The following is a 12,135-nucleotide window of genomic DNA, read 5'->3' as shown; positions in this document are numbered from 1 at the left end:
TCCGCCTCAGAGGCACACCCCACCCCCACGGCATGGGGGACCCAGAGGCCCCAGGACACTGAATGATTGGGGTGACTCCCCTCGGGGGGGCTTTCTCTCCCCGCCCTCCCAAAAGACAGCACTGGGCCTCCGGCCCTGGGATAAGGGGGAGGGGGGCTCCGAGAGACTCGAGAGAAGACCCTTCTGCATAGGGAGAGACGCTGAGCAGACTGCCGCTCTACACCTGCCAGGGGAGGAGACCCTCCTCCTCCCCCACGTCCTCGACCCTTTTCTTGTATATATTCCCTCCTTAAATAAAGAAAATCAAGAGAATCTGGCCTTTCTGGTTTGTTCTGCCAAGGGGAGTGAGGGCAGGTGGGCTGCAGGGGTGGATGAGTGGAGAGCAGTTGGGGCAGGCGGGGTGGGGAAATCAGGAGGGGCAAAGAGGGCTTGGTTTCTGAGGCTAGCCTTGGGGCTTGCTGACACAGGCCCTGGCCAGTAGATCATCACTGGGACATGTGACTCTAGGACTCCCTAGGCCTTGAGAACAGCCACCTCTGCCCAAAGCTGACCTTTGAAGTCCACCCACAGTGCTGACCTCTGAGGTCCTCCCCAAGTACATCAGCAGAGAGGGGAGCACTGAGAACTGTCTGGTAACCATGGAGGGAGTCCAGAGACCCATTTCCTCATGGTCTCAGAGAGAAAGGAGGGGGGCAGGGGTCTTCACCCCAACATAAGAGGGCTTGGGTGCCAATGAGCCCTGACCTGATGCAAGGAATCGCTAGGCCCCAAGAAGACGGTCCCAGCCCATTCCAGGGGTCATGCTTCTTTCCACATGACCCAGGGACATCTGGGCATCAGACCCAGGAGGCCCGCTCTCACTAGCTCTCAGCTCGCACAGTACACCTGACGCTCACACTCACCACGCCACAATCATGCCCACATGCACAATTTCATATGCACACAGGCTGGCATGGGGTGAGGTACACTATGCCCGGGAATGGGCATCTGTCTGGAGGGCAGAGGGAGGGAACATATGGCAGGGGGACCTCTCCATCCCAAAGTGACCTTGGACCTCTGATGGACAAAGAGGGTGGTGAGGGTCCCTGGGAGCCCTGCACACTAAACTGTAGGTCACCCCACATAGACGCTGTAATCTACCCCAGACCAGGCACATTGAGATCACATCAGATCTATGGGTTCAAAGGTTAGGGGCTAATTACCCTGCCCTGGACAACTAACAACCACACAGCCCACCATCCCTCAACTGACCCTGGACCTCTACTTCCCTCGCTGACCCCAGGCACAATGATTCCCTTCCTTGCCCTCCCGGTCGCCTGGATTTGCAAAGTTCAGGCTGGGGCCCGACACAAAGCTGCCTGACACTGAGACTAGCTGAACCCCACCCTGCCCACCTGTCCAACTGGGTCCCCATACCCAACAGTGAATCTACCCCTGACAGCACCACCTTGAGATCATGGTCAGGATCCCAAGGCTTAAAGTCAGGGGCCCAGCAATCATCTTGGGCTCCTCTCCCTAATAAGGGCATTCCTCGTGGCCACTATATCTTGCTCCAGGCCTCAGTTTCCCCCTCTGTCCCTCAGACCACGGCCACAGGGAGGACCTCACTGGTTCACCCATGAATAGCAGCTTGCCTAGCTCTCCTGTCACTGATGGGGATGAAGGGGGGTGGGGAGCCAAGCCCCAGAAGTGGGAAAGATCAGGCTGATGGTCACTGAGCAAGGTGGAGATGGAGCCAGGGTGGAGGGCCCCACCCAGTGACCCATCCTCCCACACAGCTCTGGTCAAGGGACCGAGCACAGGCCCCGGACATATGACATCGGCAGGCACCACATCTCTCTGCCTGTCTGCTCATCACAGCACACACCCCAACTGCAACCCCAGAAAGTCACTGACAGGGTCCTCTCCCTCAAGGTCAGGGAACCCTTTCAAGACCCCAGTGTCCTCAGTCACAGCAGGTCCCATCCCGAGACTCTCGGAGCTTGGGCCCCAAGCCAGGGGGACTTTAAAAGAGGAGGGGGTGCGGGGAGAGGATAGAAAGATGCAATCTCCAAGGGCCCTTGGTTTCTAAACCTCTCTTCTGATGCCACATGACACTCCCCTTGGGGACCCCAAATCCTGAAGGTGAACACATCAAAAAAGGTGGGGAGCCAGGAGGGTGGGAGAGAGTCCCACCCCACATGGTGGAGACTGGGGAGTTCCAGGACATGACCACGAGTCCAGGGCTCCCCGCTGCATGGCCTGTAGAGGGCTTCACTTGAGAATGAGGGTGGGTGTGTCAGCTTCCCCCCGCTCCCCCGAGCCAGGACCACCCTCGCAGAGGGAGAAGCTGACAGGAGCACTGATGAGGGGCTGCCTACTGTCATTCCAAGATACCCAGTGAGACGTGTGAGTTCATCTATAGTGATGACACACATACTACACAGGTTCTCACACATGCTCCCTCCCATGTGTAGCCCTAGACATATACGCCACACTCACATTCACACATACTGCAATCACATCCATACAGTTTGACAAAGACACTCTTCCCACAACACACACCTATCTCACACACATTCACACACACACACACACACACACTACCGCAGCATGCATGGACGCTCATACCCACACTCTAGCATACAAATGAAAGCAGGACCTCTCAGCACCCATGCCAAGAGCACTGGTGATAAAACCAACTCAGTGGGTTACCAGCCCCCAACACCCTAAAACAAACTGCAGGAAAAAATGTTTGAGTCTCCTGAAATACAAGATCATTAAGCGTCTGTGACATGTGTGGTTAAAGCATCACAGCAAAGAACCTGGGACATCTGGCTGCTCTGGGCAATGGGGACCCACCAGGAAAACTCAGCACCCACATGGGCCAGAGCGAGTCTTTCCACAAACATCTATGCATGCACCTACCTCCCTAATGCCCCTCAGCCCCGCCCCAGGTGAGTTGGCTTTCAGCGGGCCATTCACGTCTCATCGGACTCCAGGCCTTGTACACACAGCCTGCTTCTGGAACATGGAGCCACAGATGCTCCAGGTAGGGTGAGTACTCACCACGCAGGTCTGGGTGGGACTGGGCTGCCCCTCTCCAGGAATCTGTGCATCCAATCCAGTCTCCCTGACAAAGACCTCTGCATTAACTCTTATCAGTTGCATCCAACTCCCTCCTTTGCCTAGAGGGCACCCACCTCCCCCCAAAAGGTAAGAAAGCAATACAGTCAAGCCTGTGCCCACATCTGACTCCCATTCATCCCCTAGGCCCTATAGCCCAACAGAGGTGCCCTCATCCTGACCTCTGCTATGGATCTCCCATAGCATGGCAGACGGTTCAGAATTATCTCCAGAAAAAGGTCACACAGCATCCCAGGGCAGCAGAGTCTTCTGAAGCAGGCCAGAGAAGCCACTCTAGAAAAGACAGAGATAAACAAGTACGGGGAACTAGGCCAAAGGGTGGAGTCACTCAGCCTCCAGGAACACTTGCCTCCTACAGATGGTAGAAAGTCACTGGCACACTGTGGGAAAGATGGTCCACCACTTGGAGATCAGATTAAAGCAGAGAGGACCCTGAGAGCTGAAAAGTGAGGTCAGAGTTGAAGAATAATCAGGAGGGTAGGTGAAAAGGCAGAGGAAAGGGGGCAAGAGACAGGTTGGGGAAGAAGGAAAGAGGGAGGAGGAGAAGGGAATGTTGGGAAGGTAGGAAAATGGAGAAGGGGAGTTCATGAAAAGGAACAGACGGGAAAGAAAGGAGAGGAAAAGAGAAGTGGAGGAAGAGAGAGCGCGATGGAGGAGGAGGGATGGATGGAGAGACAAGATGGAGGAAGAGGAGGAAATAGAGAGATGGAGGAGGAGGAATGGGGGGGAGGGAAATATGTACAAGAAGAGACAAGATGGAGGAACAGGGAAGGGAGAGGAAGAGGAGGAAAGACAGATGTAGAAGGAAGGGTGGGTGGAGGGATAGATGGGGGAGAGTCAAGAGGAGGAAGAGGGAAGGGGGGAGGAAGAGGAAGAAAGAAAGATGGAGGAGGGATTGATGGAGGAAAAGATGTAGAAGGAGACTCAAGATGGAGGAAGAGGAAAGGGGTGGGAGGAGGAAAGAGAGAGATGGAATAGGAGGGATGGATACATGGAGGGAAAGATGTAGGAGTGACAAGATGGAGGAAGAGGGAATGGGGAGGAGGAACAGAAAAGAGAGCTGGAGGAAGAGGAATAGATGGAGGGAAAGATGTACAAGGAGATTCAAGATGGAGGAAGAGGGAGAAGGGGAGGGGGGAAAAGAGATCGAGGAAGAGGAATGGATGGAGGGAAATATATAGAAGGAGAGATAAGATGAAGTGGGAAGAGATGGGGAAGGGGGAGGAAGAAAGAGATGGAAGAGGAGGGATGGATGAAGGGAAAGATGTAGAAGGAGAGACAAGATGAAGTAAGAGAGGAGGAAAGAGAAAGATTGAGGAGGTGGGAGGGATGGAGGGAAAGATGTAGAAGAAGAGACAAGATAGAGGAAGAGGGAAGGGGGAAGAGGAGGGATGGATAGATTGAGGGAAAGATGGAGAAGGAGAGTTAAGATGGAGAAAGGGGAAAAGGAGAGTAGGAGGAGGAAAGAGACAGATGAAGAAGTGGGGTGAATGGAGGGAAATATGTAGAAGGAGAGTCAAGATGTAGGAAGAGGGAAGGGGAGGAGGTGGAGAGAGATGAGGGAGGAAGAATGGATGAAGGGAAAGGTGTATAGTCAAGATGGAGGATGAGGAGGAAAAAGAGAGATGGAGGAGGAAGGATGGAGGGAAACATGTAAGAGAGTCAAGATGGAGGAAGAGGATGGGGGAGGAGGAATGAGAGAAATGAAGGAAGAGGAAAGAATGGACGGAAAGATGTACAAGGAGAGTCAAGATGGAGGAAGAAGCAAGGGGAGGAGATGGAAGAGGAGGGATGGATGGTGACAAAGATGCAGAAGGAGCTACCAGATGGAGGAATAGTATGGGAGAGGAATAAGAGGAAAGAGAGAGGAAGGAAGAGGACTGGATGGAGGGAAAGATGTAGGAGACAAGATGGAGGAAGAGGAAAGGGGGAAAGGAGGAGGAAAGAGAGATGGAGGAGGAGGGATGGAGGGTGACAAAGATGCAGAAGGAGCTACAAGATGGAGGAAGAGGGAAAGGGGTGGAAGAGGATGAAAGAGAATTATGGGGATGAAGGATGGATGGATGGAGGGATAGATGTAGAAGGAGAGACAAGGTGGAGGAAAAGGGAAAAGATGGGAATGGGGTGGAGGAAAAGAGAGATGGAATAGGAGGGAGGGATGCAGGGAAAGATGCAGGAGTAACAAGATGGAGCAAGAAGGAATAGATTGGGAAGGGGGAGTAGGAAAGAGAAAAATGGAGGAGGAGTGAGGGATGGAGGGAAAGATGGAGAAAAAGAGTCAACATGGAGGAAGAGGGAAGGGGAGGAGGAGGAAAGAGATGGAGGAGTAGGGATGGAAGGGAAGAAAAACGTAGAAAGGGAGCCAAGATGAAAAATGAGCAAAGGTGGAGGTGGAGAAGGAAAGTGAGAGATGGAGGATGAGGCATGGATGGAGGGAAAGATGTACAAGGAGAGGCAATGGGAGGAAGAAGGAAGGAGAGGATGAAGAGGAAAAAGATGGAGGAGGAGGAATTGATCAAGGGAAACATTCACAAGGAGAGAAAGCATGAAGGGAGGGAATGAGGAGGAGAAAAGAAAGATGGAGGAGGGATGGGTGGAGGGAAAGATGTAGAAGGAGAGACAAGATGGGGGAAGAGGAAGGGAGAGGGGAAGAGAAAAGAGAGATGGAGGAGGTGTGATGGATGGAAGGAAAAGATGCAGAAGAAGCAACAAGATGGAGGAAATGGAAAGGGGAGGAGGAGGAAGAGGAAAGAGAGACATGGAGGAGGGATGGATGGACGGAAATGTAAAAGAAGAAAAAAGATGGAGGTAGAGAGGAGGTGAGGAGGAGGAGAAGGAGAGAGATGGATGAGGAGGGAACGATGGAGCGAACAATGTAGAAGGAGAGTCAAGATAGAGGAAGAGTGAAGGGGAGGAAAGGGAGGAAAGAGGGAGATGATGGAGGAGGTAAGAATGGAGGGAAATATGTACAAGAGTCAAGATGGAAGAAGATAGAAGGGGAGGAGGATGAGGAAAGATGGAGGAGGGAAAGATGTAGGAAGAGGGTAGGGGAAGGAGGAGGAGGAAATAGTGAGATGGGGGAGGAAGGATGGGTGGAGGGAAAGATGTAGAAGGAGAGGCAAGATAGAGAGATGGAGGAGGAAGGACGGGTGGAGGGAAAGATGTAGAAGGAGAGGCAAGATGGAGTAAGAGTGAATGGGAGGAGGAAGAGGAAAGAGATGGAGGAGGAGAGATGAATGAAGGGAAATGTAGAAGGTCAGTCAGATGGAGGAAGAGGAAGGGAGCAGAAGAAGAGAAAAGAGAGATGGAGGAGGGATAGATGGAGCGAAATGATGCAGAAGGACCAACAAGATGGAGGAAAAGGGAAAGGGAAGGAGGAGGAGGAAAGAGATATGGGGAGGAAGGATGGAGAGAAAAATGTAGGAGAGTAAACATGGAGGAAGAAGGAAGGGGAGGAGGAAAGAGAGAGATGGAGGAGGAGGGATGGATGCACTGAAAAGGTAGAAAGAGAAACAAGATGGAGGAAGAGGGAAAGGGAAGGAGGAGGAGGAAAGAGAGATACAGGAGGAGAGAAGGATGAAGGGAAAGACGTAGGAGAGTCAAGATGGAAGAAGAGGGAAGAGCCGGGGAAGGTGGAGGAGGAAAGAGAAATATGGAGGAGCAAGGAAGGATGGAGGGAAAGATGCACAAGAATCAAGATGGAGGAAGAGAGAAGGGGCAAACAAAGAGAAAAGAGAGAGATAGAGGAGGAGGGAAGCATGGAGGGAAAGATGTAAAAGGAGAGTCTAGATGGAAGAAGAGAGAAGGGGAGGGGCAGAGGAAATAGGAGGAGGAGGAGGGATGGATGGAGGGAAAATGTAGAAAAAGAGACAACATGGAGTAAGAAGGAAGAGATGGGGAAGGGGAGGAGGAAAGAAAGATGGAGGAGGGATAGATGGAGGGAAAGATGCAGAAGGAGTGACAAGATGGAGGAGGAGGAAAACGGGAGGAGAAGGAGAAAGAGATGGGAAGGAGGGATGGAGGGAAAGATGTAGAAGAAGAGTCAAGATGGAGGAAGAGGAGGAAAGAAAGATGGAGGAGGACAGATGGATGGAGGGAAAGATGTAGAAGCGTCAAGATGAAGGAAGAGGAAGGGGAGGAGCAGGAATGAGAGAGATGGAGAAGAGATAATGGAGGGAAAGATGTAAAAGGAGAGTCAAGATGGAGGAAGAGGGTAGGGGAGGGGCAGAGGAAATAGATGGAAAGGGAGGTATGAAAGGAGCTAAAGATGTAGAAGAAGAGATAACATGGAGTATGAAGGAAGAGATGGGGAAGGGGTCAGGAGGAAAGTGAGAGATGGAGGAGGGATGGATGGAGGGAAAGGTGCAGAAGGAGTGACAAGATGGAGGAAGAGGGAAAGGGAGAGAAGGAGGAAAGAGAGATGGGGAGGAATGAATGGAGGGAAATATGTAGAAGGAAAGTCAACATGGAGGAAGCAGGGGGAAGAAGGAGGAGGAAAGAGATGTAGGAGGAGAGAAGGATGGAGGGATGTAGAAGGAGAGTCAAGATGGAAGAAGGAAGAGCTGGGGAAGGGGAGGAGGAAAGAGATATGGGGAAGGATGGAGGGAAGATATACAGAAGAGTCAAGATGGAGGAAGAGGGAAGGGGAGGAGGAGGAAAGAGAGAGATGGAGGAGGGATGGATGGAGGGAAAGATGTAGAAAGAGAGACAAGAAGGAGAAAGAGTGAAGGGGAGGAGGAAGAGGAAAGAATGTAGGAGGAATGATAAATGATGGGAAAGATGTAAAAGGAGAGTCAAGATGGAGGAAGCGGAGGAAAGGGGAGGAGGAAGAAGAAGGAGAGAGATGGAGGAGGAGGGAACGATGGAGGGAATGATATAAAAGGTGAGTCTAGATGGAGGAAGAGGGAAGGGGGGGGACCAAGGAAATAGATGGAGGGGGAGGGATGGATGGAGGGAAAGATGTAGAAAAGAGACAACATGGAGTAAGATGGAAGAGATGGGGAAGGGGGAGGAGGAAAGAGAAAGATGGAGGAGGGTTAAATAGAGGGAAAGGTGTAGAAGGTGAGTCAACATGGAGTAAGAGGGAAGGAAGATGGAGGAGGAGGGATGGATGGAGGGAAAGATGTAGACGGAGAATCAAGATGGAGAAAGAGGGAAGGGGGATGTGGAGGAAGAAAGAGAGAGATGGAGGAGGAATGATACATGGAGAGAAATGTAGAAGGAGATACAATAATGAGGAAGAGTGAAGGGGAGGAGGAAAAGGGATGAATAAAGGGAAAGATGTAGAAGGAGAATCAAGATGGAGGAAGAGGGAAGGGGAGGATGAAGAGGAAAGAGATGGATGAGGAGGGATGAATAAAGGGAAAGATGTAGAAGGAGAGTCAAGATGGCGGAAAAGGGAAGGGGAGGAAGAGGAGGAAAGAGACAGATGGAGGAGGAACCATGGAAGAAGGTAAAGATGTAGAAGGAGGATCAAGATGAAGGAAGAGGAACAGGAATGACAGAGATGGAGGAGAGATAATGGAGGGAAAGGTGTACAAGGAGAATCAAGATGGAGGAAGAGGGAAGGAGAGAATATGAAAGATATGGGAGAGGATGGATGGTTGAAGGGAAATGTAGAGGAAGTCAACATGGAGGAAGAGGGAGAGGAGGAAAGAGAAATGAAGGAGGAGGGATGGGTGGAGGGAAAGATGCAGAAGGAGCAACAAGATGGAGGAAGCGGGAAGGGGAGGGGCAGAGGAAATTGATGGGGGAGGGATGGATGGAAAGATGTAGAAGTAGAGACAACATGGAGTAAAAAGGAAGAGATGGGGAAGGCATCAGGAGGAAAGAGACTGAGGAGGAGGGGTGGATGGAGGGAAAGATGCAGAAGGAGTGACAAGATGGAGGAAGAGGGAAAGGGGAGAAGGAGGAAAGAGAGAGATGGAGTGGTAGGGATGGATAGAGGGAACGATGCAGGAGTGACGATAGAGGAATAGGGAAAGGGGAAGAGGTGGAGGAAAGAGAGAGATGGGAAGGATGAATGGATGGAGGGAAAGATGTAGACAGAGAGTTAATTTGGAGGAAGAGGAAAGGGGAGGAGGAGCGGTGGATGGAGGGAAAGCTGTAGACGGAGAAACAAGATGGAGAAAGAAGGAAGAGGAGGAGGAAAGAGGGATTAAGGAAGAGGGATGGAAAGAGGTACAAGGAGAGTCAAATTGGAGGAAGAGGGAAGGGGCGGAGGAAGAGGAAAGACATGGAGAGGGAGGGATGGATGGAATGAAAGAAGCAGAAAGAGAAACAAGATGGAGTCAGGGGGAAGAGATGGGGAAGAGGTAGAGGAAAGATAATGATAGAGGAGAAGGGATGGATGGAGGGAAAATGCAGAAGGAGCCACAAGATAGTGAAAGAGGGAAAGGGGAAAGTGGAGGAGGATGAGGAGAGAGAGAAATGGGGAGGAGGGAGGGATGGAGGGAAAGATGTAGGAGAGTCAACATGGAGGAAGAGGGAAGGGTTAGGAGAAGGAGGAAAGAGAGAAATGGAGGAAGCAGAGGGATGGATGGAGGGAAAGATGCAGAAGGAGTGACAAAATGGAGGAAGAGGGAAAGGGAAGGAGGTGGAGGAAGGAGAGAGATGAGAAGGACTGATGAGAGAGGGAAATATTAGACAGAGAGTCAACATGGAGGAAGAGGTAAGGGGGAGTAGGAGGAAAGGGAGAGAGAGAGGAGGGATGGATGGAGGGGAAACATGTAGAAGGAGAAAAGAGATGGAGTCAGAGGGAAGAGAAGGAGTAGAGGAAAGAGAAAGATGGAGGAGGGATGGAGGGAAAGATGAGGAAGGAGCGACAAGATGGTGGCAAAGGGAAAGGGGATGAGGATGAGGAAAGAGAGATAGAGGAGGATGGATGGAGAGAAAGCTATAGAAGGAGAGACAAGATGGAGGAAGAGGGAAGAGATGGGGAAATAGGAGGAGGAAAGAAAGAGAAGGAGAATGGAGGGATGGAGAGAAAGATGTAGAATGTGAGTCAAGATGGAGGAAGAGGGAAAGGGGAGGTAGAGGAGGAAAGAGAGATAGAGGAGGAGAGATGGATGGAGGGGAAGATGGAGAAGGGGTAACAAGATGAAGGAAGAGAAAGGGAGGAGGAAGAGGAAAGAGAGATGGATGGAGGGAAAGATGAAGAAGGAGAATCAAGATGGAAGAAGATGAAAGGGGAGGAGGAAGAGGAAAGAGAGAGATGAAGGAGGAGGGAAGGATGGAGGGAAAAGATGTAGAAGACTCAAGATGGAAAAAGAAGGAAGCGATGGGGAAGGGGGAGGAGTAAAGAGAGAGATGGAGGAGGGATGGATGGAGGGAAGATTCAGAAGGAGTGAAAAGATGGAGGAAGAGGGAAAGTTGAGGAGGTGGGAGAACAGGGAGAGATGGGAAGGAGGGGTGCATGGAGGGAAAGATGTAGAGGGAGAATCACCATGAAGGAAGAGGGAAGGGGGAGGAGGCGGAGGAAACATATGGAGGAGGAAGGCTGGATGGAGGAAAGATGTAGAAGGAGAAACATAATGGAAGAAGAGGGAAATGGAGGAGTGGAGGAAAGACAGAGATGGAGGAGGAGGGATGGAAGGGGGAGAGATGTACAAGAAGAGTCAAGATGGAGGAAGAGGGAAGCAGAGGAGGAAGAGGAAAGGGATGGAGGGGATGGATGGGTGGATGGATGGATGGAAAGATGTAGGAGAAACAAGATGGAGGAAGAGGGAAGGGGAGGAGGAAGAGGAGAGAGATGTAGAGGGAGGGATGGATGGGGGTAAATCTGGAGAAGAGACAACATGGAGTAAGTGGGAAGAGATGGGAATGGGGGAGGAAGAAATAGAAAGATGGAGGAGGAAGGATGGATGTATGGAGGGAAAGATGTAGAAGGAGAGACAAGATGGAGGAGGAAGGAAGAGATTGGGAAGGGAGAGGAAGAGAGAGATGGAGTAGGATGAATGGATAGAGGAAAAGATGTAGAAAAAGAGACAACATAGAATAAGAGGGGAGAGATAGGAAGGGGGAGGAGGAAAGAGAAAGATGAAGGAGAAGGGATGGATGAAGGTGAATATGTAAAAGGAGAGTCAACATGGAGGAGGAGGGGAGGGGATGAGGAGGAGGAAAGAGAGAGGTGGGGGAGGACTTGGATGGAGGGAAAGATGTACAAGAGACAAATTGAAAGAAGTGGGAGGGGGAGGAGGAGGAAAGAGAGATGGAAGAGGGATGGAAGGAGGGAAAGATGTACAGGAAGATTCAAGATGGAGTAAGAGTGAAGGGGAAGAGGAAGAGGAAAGAAATGGAGGGGGGTGGATGGATGGATGGATGGATGGAAAGATGTAGGAGAAACAAGATGGAGGAAGAGGGAAGGGGAGGAGGAAGAGGAGAGAGATGTAGAGGGAGGGATGGATGGGGGTAAATATGGAGAAGAAGAGACAACATGGAGTAAGTGGGAAGAGATGGGAATGGGGGAGGAAGGAATAGAAAGATGGAGGAGGAAGTATGGATGGATGGAGGGAAAGATGTAGGAGAGACAAGATGGAGGAGGAGGGAAGAGATTGGGAAGGGAGAGGAGAAGTGATATGGAGGAGGATGAATGGATGGAGGGAAAGATGTAGAAAAAAGAGACAACATGGAATAAGAGGGCCGGGATGGGAAGGGGAAGGAGGGAAGAGAAAGATGGAGGAGAAGGGATGGATGAAGATGAATATGTAAAAGGAGAGTCAACATGGAGGTGGAGGGAAGGAGATGAAGAGGAGGAAGAAAGAGAGAGATGGAGGAGGACTTGGATGGAGGGAAAGATGTACAAGAGACAAATTGAAAGAATAGGGAAGGGGGAGGAGGAGGAAAGAGAGATGAAGGAGGAGGGATGGATGGAGGAAAAGATGTAGGAGTGTCAAGATGTAGGAAGAGGGTAGGGGAAGGAGGAGGAGGAAATAGAGAGATGGGGGAGGAAGGATGGGTGGAGGGAAAGATGTAGAAGGAGAGGCAAGATGGAGTAAGAGTGAAGGGGAG

This window comes from Tenrec ecaudatus, chromosome 14 (genome assembly GCF_050624435.1).
Source record: "Tenrec ecaudatus isolate mTenEca1 chromosome 14, mTenEca1.hap1, whole genome shotgun sequence".
Classification (NCBI taxonomy): domain Eukaryota; kingdom Metazoa; phylum Chordata; class Mammalia; order Afrosoricida; family Tenrecidae; genus Tenrec; species Tenrec ecaudatus.
The sequence above is the reverse complement of the archived record's forward strand: the minus strand, read 5'-3'. Positions refer to the sequence as shown.